Source organism: Rhinopithecus roxellana, chromosome 5 (assembly GCF_007565055.1).
Source record: "Rhinopithecus roxellana isolate Shanxi Qingling chromosome 5, ASM756505v1, whole genome shotgun sequence".
Classification (NCBI taxonomy): Eukaryota; Metazoa; Chordata; class Mammalia; order Primates; family Cercopithecidae; genus Rhinopithecus; species Rhinopithecus roxellana.
This window is the reverse complement of record NC_044553.1, coordinates 145,702,292-145,723,091: the sequence shown is the minus strand read 5'-3', so window position 1 is coordinate 145,723,091 and position 20,800 is coordinate 145,702,292.

Here is a 20,800-nt window from a genome sequence, read left to right as displayed (position 1 = left end):
TTATATAACTGAAGGGATTATGCAAGTTTTGTTGTTAAATGGACTATTTTTTAAAACGCAATTCAAATACGTTAAAAATCCCAGAGTCAGTATCTAATGGTCACAGAACAAGTAACTATTACACTTGACAATACCTCATATCTAGCATATAGCATATCTAAAAGTCTATATTCAGTTAATAAATACTACACTTAAATCTCTGAGGTGATTATCTCTTTATAGATCTCTAAATATATTTTGAGTGCATACCTTAAAGTCTACAATTCTTCAGACTAATTAAACTGAGAAAATTGCATTTGCAATGGATGATATTCATTTCTATTACAAAAATCAAAAGGTATATACACAAATATATATTTGGGAAATATGTATACATATTTATATATGTACATGTGTATGTATATGTGTGTATATATACACATGTATATGTGTGTATAGGTATACATATACATGTGTGTGCATATATATTTTATATATATATATATTCATCTTTAGGAGAGATTCTGTATCTTTTAGGTATAATCTTTCATTTGCTCTGGATGGAATGAATCTGTTGGTGAACATCTTCTGGAAAAACATTATTTAGTGTGGTTGCATTTTCTGCTTTTTCTAGAAGGATCATTTCTATGAATTTCATGTAGGCAAGTTGATAGCAAGATAAGTTTTATATGTGTAATTTATTTTAAAACACTTTAGTATGAAGAATGTGATACACACATATGTCCAGGTTTCTATCTACACCCTAGGGTCAGCCAATTGTCAATATCAAGAATCCAGGTCAGGTACAGTGGCTCATGCCTGTAAGCCTGGGCAATGTAGCAAGATTCCATCTCTAAGAAAAGACCAAAAAGAAAAAGAAAAAAGAAAGAAAAAATTAGCCAGATCTACACCTGGTGCCACCCGTAGTCCCAGCTACTCAGGAGGCTGAAGTAGGAAGACCTCTTGAGCCCAAGAGTTCAAGGCTGCAGTGAGCTGTGATGCTGTGATCGTGCCATTGTACTCTAGCTTGGGTGACAGAGTGAGACTCCATCTCTAAAAAATAAAATAAAATTATATTCTACTAAACACCCTTCTCTAATCAGAATGACCACACACTTCAAAGCAGCTACTTTAAAGAAACTATTTGGAATTCCTTTACCTCAGGTCATCCGTATGGCATTTTTTTTAAATCAGCACAATGAATGCTAGAAAAAGTAAGCATAACTGAAATTAGTGGTATTCAAAATACGTGAATTGTCAAATATATCTTAAGGAAGCCCCTTGCCTTTGCATGAATACAGAGGATACAGAATCTAGCAGACCCTTTATGTTTTGCCCTTGGTAATGGTCCCCTACCTTTGACGCCTGAATGATCTTGTGTTCTGCTGTGATGATGGCAGGGTTTTATTTGCCTGACACTGAGAGAGGTTTAGCTTAATCCTGTGTTTGACTCAAGTGACTCTTTTGTGCAATGAGTTTTGAGACGTGCCAAGATGGCAGAGATCTGGGACTTCATTGAACTGACAAAAGCGATTGCATGACTGTTCATTCCTATTCACTAGGAAATGTTTAGATGTTTTACAGACTATGGTCTGAGGATTTCTTTCATTAAAATCTGGTAACAAGTCTTGTCAAGGAGTAGCTAATTATCGTCTAACCTGTAGTTACTAGTGGTTAAGATGCACCAAATAGAACCTAATAGATGGATGTGATCAAACTGGCTTAATCTAGTTTATGATAAGTTATTTTCAGCATCAGTCATATGACATTCTTTCAACAATATATTTGACCTAATTAGGTATTTATTAAGTACCTAATAAAATTAATTGAGTAACAGTTTAAATTAAATTAAAATAAACCATATACAAATATGCAGAAAGATTCAATAATTGAAATAGCGTGGTCTTAGTTCATTTTCAATTCAGAAAATCAGACACATTTCCTCTGTCGTTTTGGTACAACCAGATGGAAATCATCACTTCGGTGGACATTTGTGAAGTTGGTATTCAAAAGCAGTTATGTGATTTAGTAAAGGGGGAAAAAATTGGATTTTGAGTCCATGGCTCTCAAATTATTATTTAATAGAGGTTTTTATCTTTGAAAAGCTGAATGCCATTGGCATTTGCTTGCTTTTAATTTATTACTTTGTAAACGAAAGAGTAAAACTAGTCTTATTGATTGATTGATTGGTTCATTTATTTCCTCATTCATTCAATAAATGACAAAACGGGTTCAGCATTCCTAATCAGAAAATTTGAAACTCAAAACTTTATGATATGAATGCTGATATGATGCCCAAAGGAAACTCTCATTGGTGCATTTTGGATTTCAAAATTTCAAGTTAGGAATGCTCAACCAGGTATAATGATAATGCAAATATTCCAAAATTTAAAATAATCCAAAATCTAAAACACATCTGATCCTAAGCACTTTGGTTAAGGGATAGTCAAACTGTTACAATTGCAAACACTATTTATTATGTGTTAATCACATCATACTCTTTAACATATGAAATTTTAAAAACAATCTTGTAAAGTCAATACTTTTATTATCACCATGTTAGAGGTGAAGATGCTGAGGCACACAGACTGTACGTGGATTTCCCAAGGGTTGTAAACTGACCCAAGCCAATTTCGACATGCATAGCTCTTATATTCTTCTTGGTAAACAGTAGTGGTGTCAAAAATTTCAAGTTAGTTAACTTTTCAAGCCTCCGTATCAGGTTTATGACATAATGAAAACAAATAGTTACAGGTTGAGTTGTGTCCCCCCAAAGTTCACATATTGAACTCCTGACCCCTAATACTTCAGAATGTGAATGCATTTGGAGAGAGGACCATTAAAGGAGTGGTTAAGATAAAAAGAGGTCATTAGGATAGCTCCTAATCTAATACAGCTGATATCCCCATAAGAAGAGGAAATTTGGAAACAGACATCTATAGAAGGAAGACCACATGAAGACACAGGGAGAAGATAGCTGTTTACAGGCAAAAAAGAGAGACCTCAGAAGAAACTAACCTTGCTGACACCTTGACCTTAGACTTTTGGCTTTCAGAATTAAGAGAAAATAAATTTCTATTATTTAATTCACCCAGTCAGTGGCACTCTGTTGCAGTTAACACATAAATCTTAGATGATATTTTGATACATGTATGTCACATATTAACTCAACATTTTTTCATATGCACGAAAAAACATCAATTTATACGATCTGTTCTTTTGGCCCAAGGATGTTTAACTCTGTTTTTTCAGATGCTCCAACTGTTACTTTGCAGGATTTCCAGGAGAAAATTCCAAGACAGCACAGGAAGGATACTGTCACACATACAGCCCCAAACTCCAGAGTTTATGGATAGATACCAGATGATTGAAGGATTTAGCCTGATGTATTATCTCTAACTATATATGCTTTACTGGGGTTTTTACACTCTGATCATCAAGAGTGGGAAGTATTCCTAAATTATTTTAGGCAATCCAACTATCTTGAAGGCTTTCAATTTCACCAATGAGAGGTATTTTTTTTTTTAACATTTATCATGTTGATTTATAAGTCATTATTTTTCCATTGTTAAAAAGCCATAATTTGGCAGCCAGTATAGTTGTTAGCAAAGGAATAGCTAATATTGAATAAAAGGAATGATTGTAGCAGCCACCAACGCTATGCCCTTTCGGAAAGAAAGCCCGCTGACTTCTGGATTGTGCATTCATGTTCATGTGGTGGCTGGCCATTTCTCAAATGCACTTCCTTGGATAGCACCTGGACATCGATTTAGTCTAAGTAACACACATACACACTATTCCACTGTACAAGCTGAAGTATTTTAAAGTAAATGGCAAGTATCATGACTCTAGGTGTCTCTAGCTAGCAAGCAATAGCGTTTGGATTTGAACCCAAGAAGTCGTATTAGACATATTGTGCCCTCCAGTCATTGATACATGAAGCACTTATTGGATGATAGTTCACAAAAGATACAGCAAGTTAAAATCCTGAAAATTATTTTATAACCCCACAACAAAATTGAGAGGGAGCTCATATAGACAGAGACTCAGGGAGTTTTTTTTTTTTTGTCTCAAGGGTAGACAGTGAGTATTGAAAGTGAAGAGGCAAGGCAATTTCGGGTGTGCAGCTAGTGCAGTTGCACACAACTTCATGTGCAGATGTACAGAAGGGAGCCATGCTTGGGTTTAAATGCTCTACAGTTGCCATCTTGAGATTCTAAATAGTTTTGTGTTTGACATCGCGTTTTGTGAGTGAAATGTGAGGGGACAATGGATTATGACAGCAAGCTTGGAGCCTCTGTACAGGGGCAGTTTCCTTCTGCCTCTCTATGTCTCCGGGATTGATTCTTAGTTTCCTGCTTCCCTGTTCTCACCCAAGGGGCTGAGGCAACCCCTAGCCCTGGGAAGAATCTGGTAGTAGGTGCTGGGGAAGGTCAGGATCGAGTGTATGCCACCAGCTCTAAATTTTAGAAAGGGACCCTGGACCCTGGATAACTGTGAGATTCTGTATTCACTCTGAGAGTCTGTCTCCATACCCAAGACGGCACAGCATAAGTAGAAGTAACCATATCAGATTTATTAACAAATGAAAGATACCTTGGCACCCCAAGAGAGAGACCACAGGAGAAATGAATTTTTTTTTCTCTCTGTGTTTTGATCAAGGGACTCGACTTTTTCATTTTGCACTGGGTCCTGAAAATTATGTGGCTAGTCCTGTGAAGAGGAGAAACGCCAGGTCTTCTATGAGCATGGTCGGTATTATTTGGAATACACCACGTAGTAAAATTGCTCTACAAAAAGTGATAACTACTATATGGTGCATTCTGAGGCAGGACCAGAGCAGGTTGCAAGGTTAATGCTGAAACTAAACAACTAAGCAGAAGGCTGGCTAAAGGGCAGAAAGGTAGTGCTTGCTTGGTACTGACAGACTTAATATACTCTGGTATGTTTAAACATGCTATAGAAACATAAAAAATTATGAAAGTAGGGCAAATAAAAGCTTTTGTTAAAAAGTTGAATTGAGAAAGAAAAGAGGCTAGCAGTTGATAGTCATTTTTGTTCATTAATTTAATATGCAATTATGAAAAATCTATAATATGAGCTTATAAAAAGAGACTCACTTGAGTCTTCCTTGGACTTTGAGAGACTCAATGAGGAAAGATCAAGAGAATACAAGTGAACTGGAATTAAGCAAACATTGTATTCATAGTACTTCTTCGCTATGGCAGGAGCAGAAACCAATATGTGCCCCAGGTCCATTCATTCAACAAACACGCGCTATTTCTTTCTTTGGCACCAGTTCTTTTCTACCCAATGGCACTGCCCAAAAGGAAAAAGACAAGCATTTTGCTTTGTGCCTTTGGGTGGAGAGCAATCTAGAAGTAAACAATCAAAATTCAACTGCTATGTCAGAGACATACTGCTGGCTGGAGAAACAGAGGAGGAAATAGCTAACACTGCTCGAGAATGATGTGTTGCCAGGTTAAGGAGCCACCAGGGCTCCAGGCAGCCAGAAGCTGCATGTGTCTAAGTGGAAGAGCAGAGGCTGGAGAAACATCTGAGAGCCTTGCTAGGGTTGTTTGGTGCTGGTGATTGGTTCCTGAATCTTGGGCATGTCGTTTACTCTGAATTGATGGAACTTTCATGTTGGCTCTTACTGTAGTTCTAAGCTAAGTCGTGTGACTTGGCAATAGGGAATCTTCAGAAGTATTTTAAGAAAGGGAGTGACATGATCAAAAATGCCACTGGGTGAAGCTTGGAAGGACTTGAAGAGTTGGAATACTGGAGAGAGGGAATCCAGGGGGACAACTGCAAGAAGTGGTAGTAAAAAGGATGATAAAGTCTAACACTGACAGTGGCCATCTGCTCAAGGAAGAAGAATTTTATTTGTGAGAGATTTAGTCATCAGTAACAACTTTATTCCTCAGGAAAATATCAATATCCACTTCATCGATAACAACTTTATTATATACTTTTATATCACATTATACTTTCTTAAATTATTTCTATATTGTTCCATTTGATCCCTATAAACCTTTAGGATAAGTGGTAAATGGTATACTATCATTATTGCCATTGGATACAAAAGATGAGGCTGAAGTCACACAGTCAGTCTATTGGGGCATCAGAATCTCAGACCTCTTAATTGTCACAGGCCTTCCTGTCTACATTTTACATTTTCTGTACTAAGAATCTATACTTTATGCACTTTTCCACATTCTGTGTACTTTTAAAAGTCTCAGTGTTGTGCTCCTCTATCCACCTCTCCAAATTCTCCAAAGACACACAGCTAAGTCTTTTGCAATTCCAGCTTCTAGTTTCACTAGTAAAAGTTCAGAGACATGAAGATACATTCAAAAGGCTATAAGGTGGACAGCCAATGAAGACTGGACTTTAAATCGAAGTTTGAATATGTTCTTATTGTAACCATATAAGTTCATAGGTTAAAACTTTGTTTCATTTTCCCTTTGGCTGAATAGACAATTTCTCAAGATCCAACTTTAATCAGTATTTTATGAACTCCCAGTAAGTATTACACAGAAACCGTACATGTCTGTAAAGTTAAAAAATAATGTTGCCCTAGGTAGTTATGTTGGTGAGCAAAAATCATAGGAGTGTGAAAAGAGGATTGAGACTGAACCACAAACACCTGTTCAGAATCCAAATTGTCTTCCTTAAAACAGCAGCTTAAATGCATTTGGACAAGTTAAATGGTTCTCTATTTTTCCTTCCTTAAGGAAGTACATTTCTTTATGTTAGTTATCAGAAGGCAGTACACACTGAATTATGTGCTGCTCACTACTCAGCCAGTTGCTGGTGGGTATAATGATGCACCTGTTCGTTGAGAAATCCCTGGGATACAAAACTGTTCAGCAAGCAGACATCCTCAGACAGACGGAGGGCCTACAGAATATTCCTGCTGAATTATGCAAGATTTTCTGGTTTATGGTCATTAAAGGCAGTGATAAAGCAGCTGTTGCTGAGTAGGATGTTGTCAAATATCAATGTGAAGAAACAAGATGATTACCCCGGTACCATTCATTACATTACTGTGAGCTCTGTGTTAGTATTTCCCTTATAAATCCTTATTTTGATAAGATTATGAATTGTCTGACTAAATATTTGCCCCAAGCATCACCTTGACGCTAAAGGTCTAAAACAAGATACATGTGCAATATGTGTCTGTGCACTCTAGGCTTTCCATGGAGTTTCAGAAGAAAAAGACTTGAAATAAAGGCTGAAATCATGGGCTTGATTTTATAATTAAAATAAAAATGGAACTGAGCTACTTGTCGACAGTCTGTTCCTTTTCTATTTAGTCTATCTACCAAACTGAACTGGTTTGAACTGGTTCACAATTCAATAGGGAGAAACTGGAAAAGGAAGAATATTGAAAAGATGCACATCTTTTTTATTTTGTTAACATCGCCAGCCTGGGATTTCAGAGATTGTTTATGTTGTCTGATACATGAGTGTTGGGAGAGAGAAAGAGTGTGAACACCTTTAGAGTCACATTGTCCAGCCATGAGGCACGTCTGGCACTTGGAAACACCATGGGGACAGAGTGGTGTACTCAATAAATAACAAGTGAGGGCAATGATGACGGAACAAATATTTGGACACCTCTGTGGCCACAAACAGAGGTAAATGTTTATTGATACAAAAAAAAAAATCAAATACAAAGAACAGGTTTAGGCAACACATAAAACTGAGTGGGGAACTAAAGACTGGACACTATATCTTCATGATATTGGCATCATCTCTAATAGGTACCAAGTAATGCGGTTGGCTGATTTTTTTACAGTTAATTTGATGTGTTTCTTCGGCTTTTATTAAAAGCATTCATAAAAGATGTCATATCAAAAGATAATAAGAAAATATCCCTATAGAGAAATTTGACTGAGTAAGTCCAAATGACAAAGAAAATATCTAGTCTTTTAGAGATTACAAAAACATAAAGCATCCCAGTTTCAGTAGAATTTAACTTCACATTTATGTATCAAATGCACTTAGAGTCTCATGACAATTGAGAAGTTTAGGCAAGTAATTTAATAGGTAATATTTTTTATTCATTAAAACATAGAACCTTAGAGATATCTTAAAAGGAAACTGCTTGAGGATTTATGGCATATAAAAAGAAGGAATTGCCTGCAGCTTTGTAACAATTATTTAGTGCCTATTTATGAGTCAGAACATCTTGTTTTTCAAATGGCTTAGTCTAGTATATAATGGGGAGAATGAGGCATACAAAACACCTCCCTATTTCTAGCAGCACATCTATATGTTTTATATGTTTCTGTCTTCTAGATAGTAAGTCATGTCTTACTAAATTATGTTCCTCCTTAGGTTAGTATTTTATCTTGTATACTGTAGGTGCCCAATAAATGTCTATCTAAGGACTAGATGAAGGAGATGAGTAAAGGAAAGCAGAAGTTCCTGGTGCTGGAGGATAGTAGTGTATGCAAACACAGAGGCACGACCCTGCCCTCGAGCACCATGGGTAACAGAAAGGAAGGAAAGAAGGAAGGAGGGAAGGAAGGAAGGAAGGAAGGAAGGAAGGAAGGAAGGAAGGAAGGAAGGAAGGAAGGAAGGAAGGAAGGAAGGAAGGAAGGAAGGAAGGGAGGAAGGAGGGAAGGAAGGAAGGAAGGAGAGAGGTAGGGAGAGAGGGAGAGAGGGAAGGAGGGAGGGAGAGGGGAAGGGAGGAGGGAAGGGTGGGAGGCAGGGAGGGAGGAAGAAAGGCTGGAAGGAAGGAAGGAAGGAAGGAAGGAAGGAAGGAAGGAAGGAAGGAAGGAAGGAAGGAAGGAAGGAAGGATAGACGGACAGAAGGACGGGAGGAAGGGAGGGAGGAAGACCCTGAGAAGTAAAGTCATTTCCTTTGACACTGGGCATGTCGCAGTGGAGGGACTTGTGTCCTGGTGGTCATTGGAAATTCAGTTCCACAGTTCAGTTTTTCCAATTCAGAAAAGCAGAGAGTCTGCAAACAAAATTTTATTGCAAACATATGGTAAGCTTGTTTAGTGGTAAAACCTGATCTGATTCCACTAAGTCTCTTTAGATTTTTTTTTCTATATATTCCACCTCATAAACATTTTCATAAGTTTTTCAGTAGAAATGTTACTGTGTTTGATTACTAGGCACTGTTCCAGTCCCCAGCTGGGGGTGTTATTTAATGTATACTGTATGTGTACCTTATTACATTTCTAAATTATGACCAACTTTGAATTACTAAAAGCATCCCATTGCCAAGGGTTTCAGATAAAGGACTGTGGATCTGTGTGAGTCCACAAGGGAACATGACATTAAGTCCACTTGTAGAGTTGATTAAATCACTTGCTCAGGTGAAGCAACTCTCCAATTGTATACTGGGGTTTGATTACAAGTGTTTCTAACCTTAAAGTTGTGATTCTTCCCTCTCTTCAAAGAATTATAGTAGCAAAAGTGAAAAAAGTCAACAAATATATGGTTATAAGTTTAGTATTTGCTAAGCATTGCTCTAATTGAATTTACACATAATCTTTATGTAGTCTTGATGTAGGTATTATTTTTATCATAATTTTACAGATGAGAAAAAATCCAGGGAAATTAAACAACTCATGGGAGACCACCAAGTTTGTTAATGTCAGAGGTGAAATTATGAACCTAGATAGTCATTCTCTATACCCAACCAACATACAGTACATTTAAGACAAGGATATGTCTAGGACATTGACTATAAAATGAGAGAACATGAAACCCTTTGAAAAACATACATGAAAAGGAGGGGACAGAGAAAAAAACAAAGAAGGCAACAAGGATGAAAAATGGGCAGAAATTCTTATTTTAAACACTAGGATGGTGGTATCTCAAGAGTATACCTAAGAAGGCGAGGCTTAGTGGTTAAAACCCAGGAGAGCTGCATGGATTATACCCATGGAACTTTGAGAATTTATCTGTTTTGCATAATTTGTTTATACTTTATCATGGGCATGAATTAGTTATTCTCATTGACTTTCTTTCCAAAACCTCTTATTAAAAGTTTCAATGAAATATTATTCTAAAAGTACTTTGGTAAACACACTGTATCGATATAAATAATTGAAATAAGTTATTCATGGAAATGTCTGGATTTCCCATACAGCAGAGTCTGAGGCAGCATGATGTGCTGTTGCTTGGCTGGCCAGCCCTGGAGAGCAGGAGTGATGGACAAGGGGAGTGAGGCAGAGAAAATGAAAGAGGCAACTAAAGAATGCAGCTGATTTCTGGGTCTAGAGAACATCCTCCAAAAAGTCACTTTGTCTCAGTTCAGTGAGGTGGGTGAGGGAAGAAGTAATCTACTGTTCTCATCTCCCACTGGTCAAAGTTTCGCCCTATTGGGCATCCATCAGGTTTCCAGCACTTCCAGGTTGAGGTTGTACAAACTGCAGTAGGATCTTACTTGTTGATGCTCACCTTTTCACATCAATAGAAATACTAGGGAGGTGGAGGATTATGTAGCCTAGGCAGGAGGTGAGGTGGAGGCAGGTGACACTTCCCTACAATTGGTCGGAGTCCATGTGCAGCAAGGCACTCAATAGCAGCTGGAACAAGAGACAGGCAAGATAAACAGGATCTGAAGTCATTGGTGATATGTGGTCTAATGGGTCACCGTTGCATGTTAAATGACAGTTCCAGACTATGACCTGCTGTACACAAGGTAACAATGTAAATAGGGAGCTATGCATCAGTGTAGTTGGGCAATAGTTAGGGTTCTCCAGAGAGAGACAGCGACAGCAGCAGTACAATGAATGGATGGATAGATAGATAGATAGATAGATAGATAGATAGATAGATAGATAGATAGATAGATGAGGGGATTAATTAGGGGAATTGGCTCATGTAATTATGAAGGTTGAGAAGTCCCACAACAGGCTGTGTACAAGCTGGAGATGCAGGGATTCAGCAATATGGCTGGCTCAGTACAAATTTGAAAGCCTCAGAATCATGGAAGCTGATGGTATAACTCTTAGTCTGGAGCTGAAGTCCTGAGAACTTGGGAAGTGGGATTGGTGGGCTACTAGTGAAAGTCCTGGAGTCCTGAGGCTGGAGAATTTTAAGTATGCGTGTCTAAGGACAACAGAAGAAAGGTGTTCTAGCTCTGAGAGAGAGAGAAAATTTGCCTTTCCTCTGCTTTTTTTGTTCTATCTAGGCCCTCAGCTGATTGGATGGTGTCTGCCCATCTTGAGGGCAGATCTTCCCCATTCAGGCCTTTGACTCACATGCCAATTTCCAGAAACACCCTCACTGACACATCCAGAAATCATGCTTTGCCAGCCAAGACAGTAGAATCCTTACCTGCACTCTTTCATAGGAGTAGTTGCAAATTCTATATGACTATGAAGTTTAGAGATTATCTTTTTACCTAAAGTAACACGATCTGATAAAATTTTGTTTCATAAACTCTATAAGTAAATTAAATTTTCAGAAATGGGTTCTTATTAGATAATCTGTCTTTCATTCTTTCTGTCCTTTGTTTTTTCTTGCAATTTGTAAGAAATTTCCTTGACATTTATGAAGTGACTATAATAAACAAAAGGGAAAATTTATTTTGAAAAGCTTAAAACACATGAGTGGCTACTAATTGGAACCTTTGCGTTTTAGCTCTCTGACATACCTGAGGACATTTTCTAGCAGAGATTATTTATTTCCCCTGGATTTTAATTTCTTTTCTGATGATCTGGCTATTTATTACCCTATCAAAGGCATTGGAATTAAAGAATGAGGGTCATTTAAGTGCCTGAAAATACATCTTTAAGATATACTCCCCCCATCCCCACCATAGAAATATCATGAGCCTTAGGGTGTCACTTAGAATCTTTACCATGTTGGGAAGACTCCGTTGCTCCCACTGCTTGACTTTCTCCAGCAATCTTGGTAAACAGCACCTATTCATCTGGATGGAATGGACAGAAGCTCATATAGGAAACTGGGTTATCCTTGCAAAGGCCTAAATGAGATGATTGCCACTGGAAAGCACCAATTAAATTGAATGTTATAAGGGTGACAAGGTCAGGAGCTGTGCTGTGACCTAACAGATGCCCTCAGTGTGTGTTGTGAATTATGCCACAGGATCCCCAGCTGTGAGGTTTTCTCTTATCCGTAGACTGTGGGTTATACGATGCAGCACACTGGAGGCAGGATCCATAATATGGAAGTGAAAAGCCTGGGCTTTTGTGTAGGCTGAGCTGGGTTTGAAGAGCAGTTTCTCCTGTTTAAAATTAATCCCCAACAACTTCTGTTATCAAATTGTTATTCCCACCCTTTATCTATCTTGCAGAGTTGCAAGAGGATAAATGTGGTAATACAGTTAAAGTTCTTGAGAGCCCTCAACAAGTGGTTATTGGCATAAAGTTATCAAAAACCCAAATTTATGTAGATATTTCAAGAGCAAACAACCAAACTCATGCCTTTAGCAGTTTTTAAGGTTTTGATTCAATTCCTCCCTTTGTACAAAAAATAAAGAGAAAAACAACATTGCTGCCAAACAGGCAATAATCAGCTTCACAACCTTGAAAGATGCTTTTTAATTTATCATTTTCCACTTGTACTGAGAATACATTCACATGATGAAAGAGCAGATAAAACATTTCCTTTGCTATTGAGATAATAGCAGCCACAATGATGTCCTATAGCCCAGCCTCAACTCTCTTGACAAACTTTAAAACATACTACAGACTCCATTGTTAAAGAACATGTATGCAAAATCAAGAAATCCAACACTTTTCAAAGTAAACCTTTGCCCCACCATTTGCTGTCAATTCTTTTTTTCTTCCTCTATGAATCCCAGAGCTAGTTCTGGAGTTACATGGTAATATCAAATCTCCATTTTGTGAAACAGCCTTTCCTTCTGCCCCTGAAAATCACTCAGTGGATTCCCTTTGCACTTGGGATACAATTTGAGCTCCTTTACATGAATTCCAGGGCCGTCCACATTTGTACCCTTCCCACATCATCAAACTCTAGTTCACAGCAGAGGCTTCATACCTAGGAGATGTTCAGTAAATAGCTGGTGTCTGACTAATGATCTTCCTCTTATTAATTCACCTCTTGCTGTGCACTCTAGTCATATTAGACTCCTTTATGACACTCATCCTCCCAAACACACTCATAAGTCAAGGTCACAGCACATGCTGTGAACTCTGCCCCCTCCTAGCCACGCTCCATTCCCCCTTTGCATTCTATACTACTCAAGACTTGGTTTAGATGTTATTTCAAGGAAATATTCTCTGATTGCTGGTCTAGAATAGGTCATTCCTCTATAAATGCCATACAGAATTTCTCACCATTTCTACTATTCCAGTTTACAGTAATCAAAGGTTTGCTATCTGACTTTCTGCTATGCAGCAAAATCGTGGTACATAGCTGTATGAACCATGGCTTTTTATTTTATGTATTTTGATGCTTTGACATCTGGGACAGTGTTATCACTGGAGGGATGGCTCCTTTAGGGTTACCTGGTTCCTAGAAATAAACCACTCCTAGCTCCTCTAATATGCAAGCCAACCAATCCACAGGCAGCGTCTTAGATCACCTTCTCTAGCAGGCTGTCACACTCAGGACCATTTCCAATCACTCAAAGCCGTGTACCATACAACGAAGGACAGCTCTTCTGCCCAGAGCCTGCTGAACTTATTGAAACCTAAACTTTCTGCCCTATGCTTCTCCTAACAGAAACCACATTAAAGACTCTTGCCTGCATTTTCACCAGCCCCCTCTGCCTCCTGTCAGACCCCAGTACTTCCGTGTGGCCCCATGGGGTGGCCTGTCCCCTCCTCATGGGATATGTGAGTTTAACAAGCTATCTTTTCAACGGCAGTTGTCTCCATGTTTAAAAAATAATGAAACTTACATTTTAAGCAGCAGAGATTTAACTTTTTTCTTTCACGTTGCATTTCCAGTCCCTACTATGGCACCTGTAAAAGTAATAAATGCCAAATAAATAAATAAACACACACATATACATATATACACAAACACATTTCAAGTATTATTTATGTAATCAACTATGGTAAACAAAATGTATAATATTTATATATAAATATAAAATGTTCACATTTCATTCACTAAATATATAAAATGTGAATGTTTTGATGGCAATTGGAACTTACTTCTCTTTGCCTAATTTCTATTAGTTATAGTTTTTACATTTTCTTCTAAATTGTGTACTTCCAACGTTGTAGTTTGCTTGTAACAGAACTACCCTTGTTCCCAAGTTAGAAACTTAATTCTTCATTCTTTGATGGCTCTTAGACCTTCATCACTTGACAAAACATTTGATTGAGAATAAAATGTGTTTTATACTGACATATAAATACTGTTCATTATGATTGTAGTTAAATAAAATTAAATATAACTGCAACTGTCTTGTGATCTGACATAGTTGTGGGTGATTTACATGTAGAAGTATTTTAGGAGATGAATAAAAGCAAAGACAGTCTATTTTGGATGTTCGGGTTGGCAACATTCATATCTCTGCTGGTCACACCTGCCATATGTTGGCTTCTCTTTCCTCCAACTGTTTTCTTTCCTAAGAGTGACTTCGAGGCAGGAGACATCACTTCCCACTTCTGGATCTGAGAAGTGCTCACGTTTGCATATCAAGCAGTTTGCCATTTTCCTGAAGTATCTCTATGCTGTGTTTTAGTCTCAGTATGCTTTCTTGTGATAGTCGAAATATTCATCAACTGAGCCACTTCCTCCAAGTGCCAAAAAGCAAATGTTTTGGTTCCTTCAAATTTCTGTATCATGGGAATTTATACCTCCTGAGGAAGGCTGGCATGAGTGGATGGCCCGCCTTCTTTAGTGGGTGTTCACACTCAGGGCCACTATCTACCATTTCCAATCTGTCAAAGCCAGGTACCAGACAACTATGGATGTCCCTCTGCTGAACTTATTCAAACTAATCCTACTCAAACTAAGCCAATCCTAAACCTGCTACCCTGGATTTGAGTTGTTTGAGAAGGCAAAATGAAACTCTTAAGACCACACCGTAGGCAAAAGGAAAACTCTATTGCCTGTACCCAATAAAATGAACTTTATATCTGTAAGACCAGACCCAGAACAGAGTTATGTGCGGGGTAAGGCTGTTAGAAGTACAAACAGGAGCATCATATTGGAGCTTCTTTTCTCGCTTATTTTTTGAACCCAAACATTGTCAATAACCGAATATCCCCCAAAGGTAAAGATGAACATTTCAGTTACCAACCAAGATATTATTTCCTAGGTTTCTCAGAATGATTTTCCTTGCTCCTTTCCATTTTCTCTCTAACTCTCATTTTTTCAGTCTTCTTTCTTCTCTTTTGATGCTGCCTGCTTGATACCTATCAACATGCATAAAGTAATTCCTTTAAAGTTTTAGCTACTTTAAATAATTAAAACAAAATCTCTTGGGGCAAGAAGGAGTAATAAAAATGCAAGTCATGATTTTCACTTTTAATGATATGATTATAAATAAAACGAATATGAATAAGAGCCACTAAACCCACTGGGATGTTTTGTCTACTACCAAAGTGTTGTATTAGGGGTATTGCATTTTTAACATTGCCCCATTTGGGCCTTATAACAGTGTCTCTAGGTGTTACACATTCATCAACTTAGGAAACTATATATAACTATACATGCTGGGATTAATTCACATAGAACTTAACAAAATTGCCTAGGGGAGTCAAGACAGAACCAGCATGTCACAAGATCCAACCAATTCATGATCTGAAAACAGAGAAGCAAAACTAGATAAGAAAAGAAGTCCCAGACAGGAAAGGGGTGTGCTAAAGGTATGGAATATCCTGAGATAGTTGAATCTTAAATGCAGAAATTTTTGACAAAGTGACTGTAGCCTCAATCATGGTCCCATAGGAAGTCATTTGGGACATATGTCTATCCCTTACCAAGATTTTTATTGATAGTGATGAGAAGTCTGAGGAGAATTAAATCCACAAAATTAAATGTAAGCTATATACCAGAAGCTTTGAAAGCAACCAAATTAAAAAGACGTGTGATTAAGAATTCACCCTGCATCTAAGACAGTCTGGCTACTCTGGACTGCCCTGCTTCCTCCTCACTTCATCCTACCCACTTCACTGAAACCACAGTTTCTAGACTTTGCCCTGCTGGCTAAAAAGTACTTTTTTCGCCCTGGCCTATAACAGAGATTGCTAAGTACTAATAGTATTCATTTTCTTCTGTTTGATTTTTTTTTTTCAGATTTCTCTGAAGAGACAGTAAGTCCATCCAAATTCTTAAACACCTTAAAACAGGTTTGGCCGTGTGACTAGCCAATAAGATCTAAATGAAAGCCTCTTAGTCCTTTTTGAAAGGTTATCGAAGCTGAGAAGGATACTGTTTTGTACTCTCTAACTTCCTTTTCTCTGCTGCCTGTACTGGAGATGTAATGGCTGGAATCCCTGCAGCTATTGCAGACTAAGAGGTATGTGGATAATGGAAAACATTTGTGTGGAAGTAGAAAACTATAAGAAGCTTAGGCCCTGGTGGTACTATGCAGAGCCATCAAACAGCCTTAAACTGCTGTTCCCAGAATACTCTTATATAGGAGAATAAATCTTAGTTGTTTAAAGCAATGTAATAATGCTTTTTCAGCTATTGGCAGCAGCTGAAAGCAATTTCTAACTAATATCAATCCTGGTTTCTAAATTCTTTGTCTTTGTAGCCTAACAGCCTAAATTCATTTCAAAAACAGCCTTAAAGTGTTCACTTCCGATTTCCCACCCTTTCCAACCTTGTCTATTTCCTCTGTAACCAGCTCTCTGATTTCTTGTTTGGTGTGTTTGTGACTCCTCTGGGTAGACATGACTTTCTTTTTCTTTCTTTCTTTCTTTCTTTCTTTTTTTTTTTTTTTTTGAAACAAGGTCTCGCTGTGTTGCCCAGGCTGGAATGCAGTGATTTTCTCTTTAAGTGCACAGTTTTTGCAGTCAGAACAATATGGGGCCAAATTTCTTGCTAATCATGTTATCTGGGACAATTCACTTAATGTCTCCGTGTCTGTTTCCTCATCTGTTCAGTGCGGCTGCCAATAGGGAGGGCTAGATGAGAGCATACGTGTAAAGAACTTAGAACTCAATAAATTCGTGCTCAATAAATTAAGCTATTATTTGAAATATTTTGACAAGTTTTGCACTCTCACTGTAAAATTTTATGGAGAATCATGAGTCTAGTCAGAGCAGTTTTACTTAATCAAGCAGACCCCTGTCTATCCTAAATCTCTTCCCTGAGGTGATACCAGTGGGCCGTGTATTTGACAGCCAGTGCTTAAAGACATATGTCATGCCTTTTTAGAAGCTTGGCGTTTTTCCTCTGTGTGACTAAGGGGCCCCTATTTTTTCAAACTTTCTTCACACAACTTGCTTTAACAATGCTTAACACTCTGATTGAATTGATGATACTAAATGAGGGAAAGGAGGGAAACAATTTTGAATAAAAAAATATTAGAAATAATTAATAGTGCAGGCCTTAAAGTCACTGGCTTTGGACTCAGGGGGACTTAATTGTGATGCTGAGTTTTTCTTTCATTAGCTGTGAGAGAATTATGCCACATAATAAACCTTTCCGAGCCTCAGTTTTTTTTTCACCTATGAAGTGTAGATAATAATAGTTGTGCATAGATGGTAGTGATGGAACTCAATTGAAATAATGCACACGGTATACCTGGTGTGCTCCTGGAGCCTCTCATATGCTCAATGAATCAGAACTATGAGTTCTGCTATGAGTAAAAGTGATAATGCCAATAAAGAAAATCAATAATCACACATCATGGGAGACTGATAGTTTATCAGTCCATTTAAGATCTTCCAGATGTGATCATTTATTTTTAAATTTTTATTTCACTAGTTTATGGGGATGTAGCTGGTGTTTGGTTGCATGGATACGTTCTTTAGTGCTGATTTCTGTGATTTTAGTGTGCTCATCACCCAAGCACTGTATGCTGTACCCAATAAGTAACCTTTTATCCCTCACATTCCTCCCAACTTTCATTCCCGAGTTCCCAAAATTCATTATGTCATTCTTATGTCTTTGCATCCTTATAACTTAGCTCCCACTTATAACTGAGAACACGCAATATTTGGTTTTCCATTCCTGAGTTACCTTACTTAGAATAATAGCCTCTACCCAGCTCCATGCAAGTTGCTGCAAAACACATTATTTTGTTCCTTCTTATGGCTGAGGAGTGTTCCATGGTGTATATATACAACATTTTCTTAATCCACTTAATGGTTGATGGGTACTTAGGTTAGTTCCATATCTTTGCAGTTGTAAATCATGCTGTTACAAACATGCATGTGTCTTTTTCATATAATGACTTATTTTCCTTTGGGTAGATACCCAGTAGTGGGACAGCTGGATTTAATGGTATGTCTACTTTTAGTTCTTTAGGGAATCGCCATACTGTTTTCTATAGTGGTTGTACTAATTTACATTCACACCAGCAGTGCAAAAGTGTTCCCTTTTCGCCACATTCACACCAACATCTATTGTTTTATGACTTTTTAATTACGGCCATTCTTGCAGGAGTAAGATGGTATCTCATTGCAGTTTTAAATGTGCAAGCAAGGACAATTGATACAATGGTATAAAAAGTGTTAAGAAATGGAGCAATAAGAAATACAAGCATGTTCATAACTACAAAACTTTTGGAAAGCTAGAGAAATAGAAATTCATGCTTGAGTTAGCACTTAAGCATCAGGATCATTTCTTCATTTTGTTTTCCCTACATTCACCTGTTTTAGATTGTTTTATATCAGGTTTGTGGAGAAAATGTTTTGAAAAACTTTGAAAGAGCAGCAAATAGAAAGATCAATAGATTTAGAAAGATAGAGGATGATAAAAATGTAGTTGAAATGATATAAACCTGAATTATTAAGGAGAAAAGAGAACATTATAGTTTTGTTTGACTTATTAGAATGAAACTAGGTTGGAGGAAGGAGCTCAGCTGCACTATATACTAGCACAAGCTCTAGGGCATATAGACAGCAAAAATTTTGACTATGTAAAAAATAAATACATATCAGTGTTCTCTGATGGCTTTCAAGTTGCATAGTCAACACTCCAAAGGAAAGGTAGAGAAAGGACTTCCCAAAACCTCTTTAAAATACCTGCTAAAGATACCTTTAAATAAGAAAACCTTAAGTTTCATATCTCAAGAGAAACTTTCAGAATGGAACCCTTTGCTTCTTAGAAAACTGAAGGAGATTTTGGATTCCCTTATGCTACAGCAGACTGGCAGGGCAGCCTCAGAGAGATGGAACTGGTGATTCCTGGAGAAGAATCTCAGTATGAACTCCTGGGCTGGCGGGATGGAAGAGTTATAGAACGGGAAGACAGGATCTCAGTTCAAACCATTCCAGCTCCTCTCACACTGGCAACAGTTCCAGCAAAGTAAAATGTTTAATGTTACCATTAAACATTCTTGGTAGAGCCTGAAGAGCAGAGAGTTACTAAATAGAAACAATGACAAAGAGAATCCATATAGGAATTTGCTTATTCCTCTGAACAAGCAGGTTGCTCTCCCCTAATCTGTATAATCAACAATAATGAACAATCAAGAAAAGCCAGAAGAGGATTTTACTAGTCCATTTTCTTACTGCTATCAAGAAATACCCAAGACTGGGTAATTTATAAAGAAAAAGAGGTTTATAATCTGTATAATCTGTATATCAACATTAACAAACAATCAAGGAAAGCCAGAAGAGGATTGTATTAGTCTATTTTCTCACTGTTACGAAGAAATACCCAAAACAGGGTAATTTATAAAGAAAAAGAGGTTTAATGGACTCACAATTCCACATGGCTGGGGAGGCCTCACAATCCTGGTGCAGGGGGAAGGGAGAGCAAATGTACATCTTATATCATGGCAGGCAAAAGAGCATGTGCAGAGGAACTGCCCTTTATAAAACCATCAGATCTCATGAGACTTACTATCACGAGAACTGCGCTGGAAAACCTGTCCCCATGATTCAGTTACCTCCCATGGAGTCCCTCCCACAACACATGGGGATTATGGGAGCTACAATTCAAGATGAGATTTGGGTGGGGACACCGCCAAACCATCTCAAGTGTGAAACTGGCATGCAGCGAATTTTTATTCTAACCTTATGATGGTACAGTTTGAAGCTGTTTACTATGAAAATCTTTATACCTTCACAATAATATGGAGTACAATGAGTCTTAAATACCTGTACCACAGCATCAAAAGCCACTCACATGTTGCCACCCTTGGTTCATCTATTTCCTACTATCTTTTATTTTGTCTACTGGGATATATTAAAGTAAGTCTAAAGCATCGTACAAATTTATTCTAATCATTTCAGCATGAATATTTTATATCTATCTGTTTATTTAGCTATCTACTATCACATGTAACAAATTTTAAAGTAATTACTTACTATTATCTAACACGAATATTTACACTTTTCCAACTGTCTTATTTTATCTTTCTTATTTTACTTTTTATTTACTTTTTTTTTTTTTTTTGAGACAAGGTCTCACTTTGTGGCCCAGGCTGGAGTGCAGTGGCACAATCTCGGCTCACTGCAGTCTCTGCCTCCCGGGTTCAAGCGATTCTCCTGCCTCAGCCTCCCAAGTAACTGGGATCATAGGCGTGTGCCACCAGGCCTGAATAATTTTTGTATTTTTAGTAGAGACAGGGTTTTGTCATGTTGACCAGGCTGGTCTCGAACTCCTCATCTCAGGTGATCCACCCGCCTCGGCCTCCCAAAGTGCTGGGATTATGTGTGTGAGCCACTGCGGCCAGCCAAAAAATCATTTTATAATTAAAGTTCTTTAAATATGAATC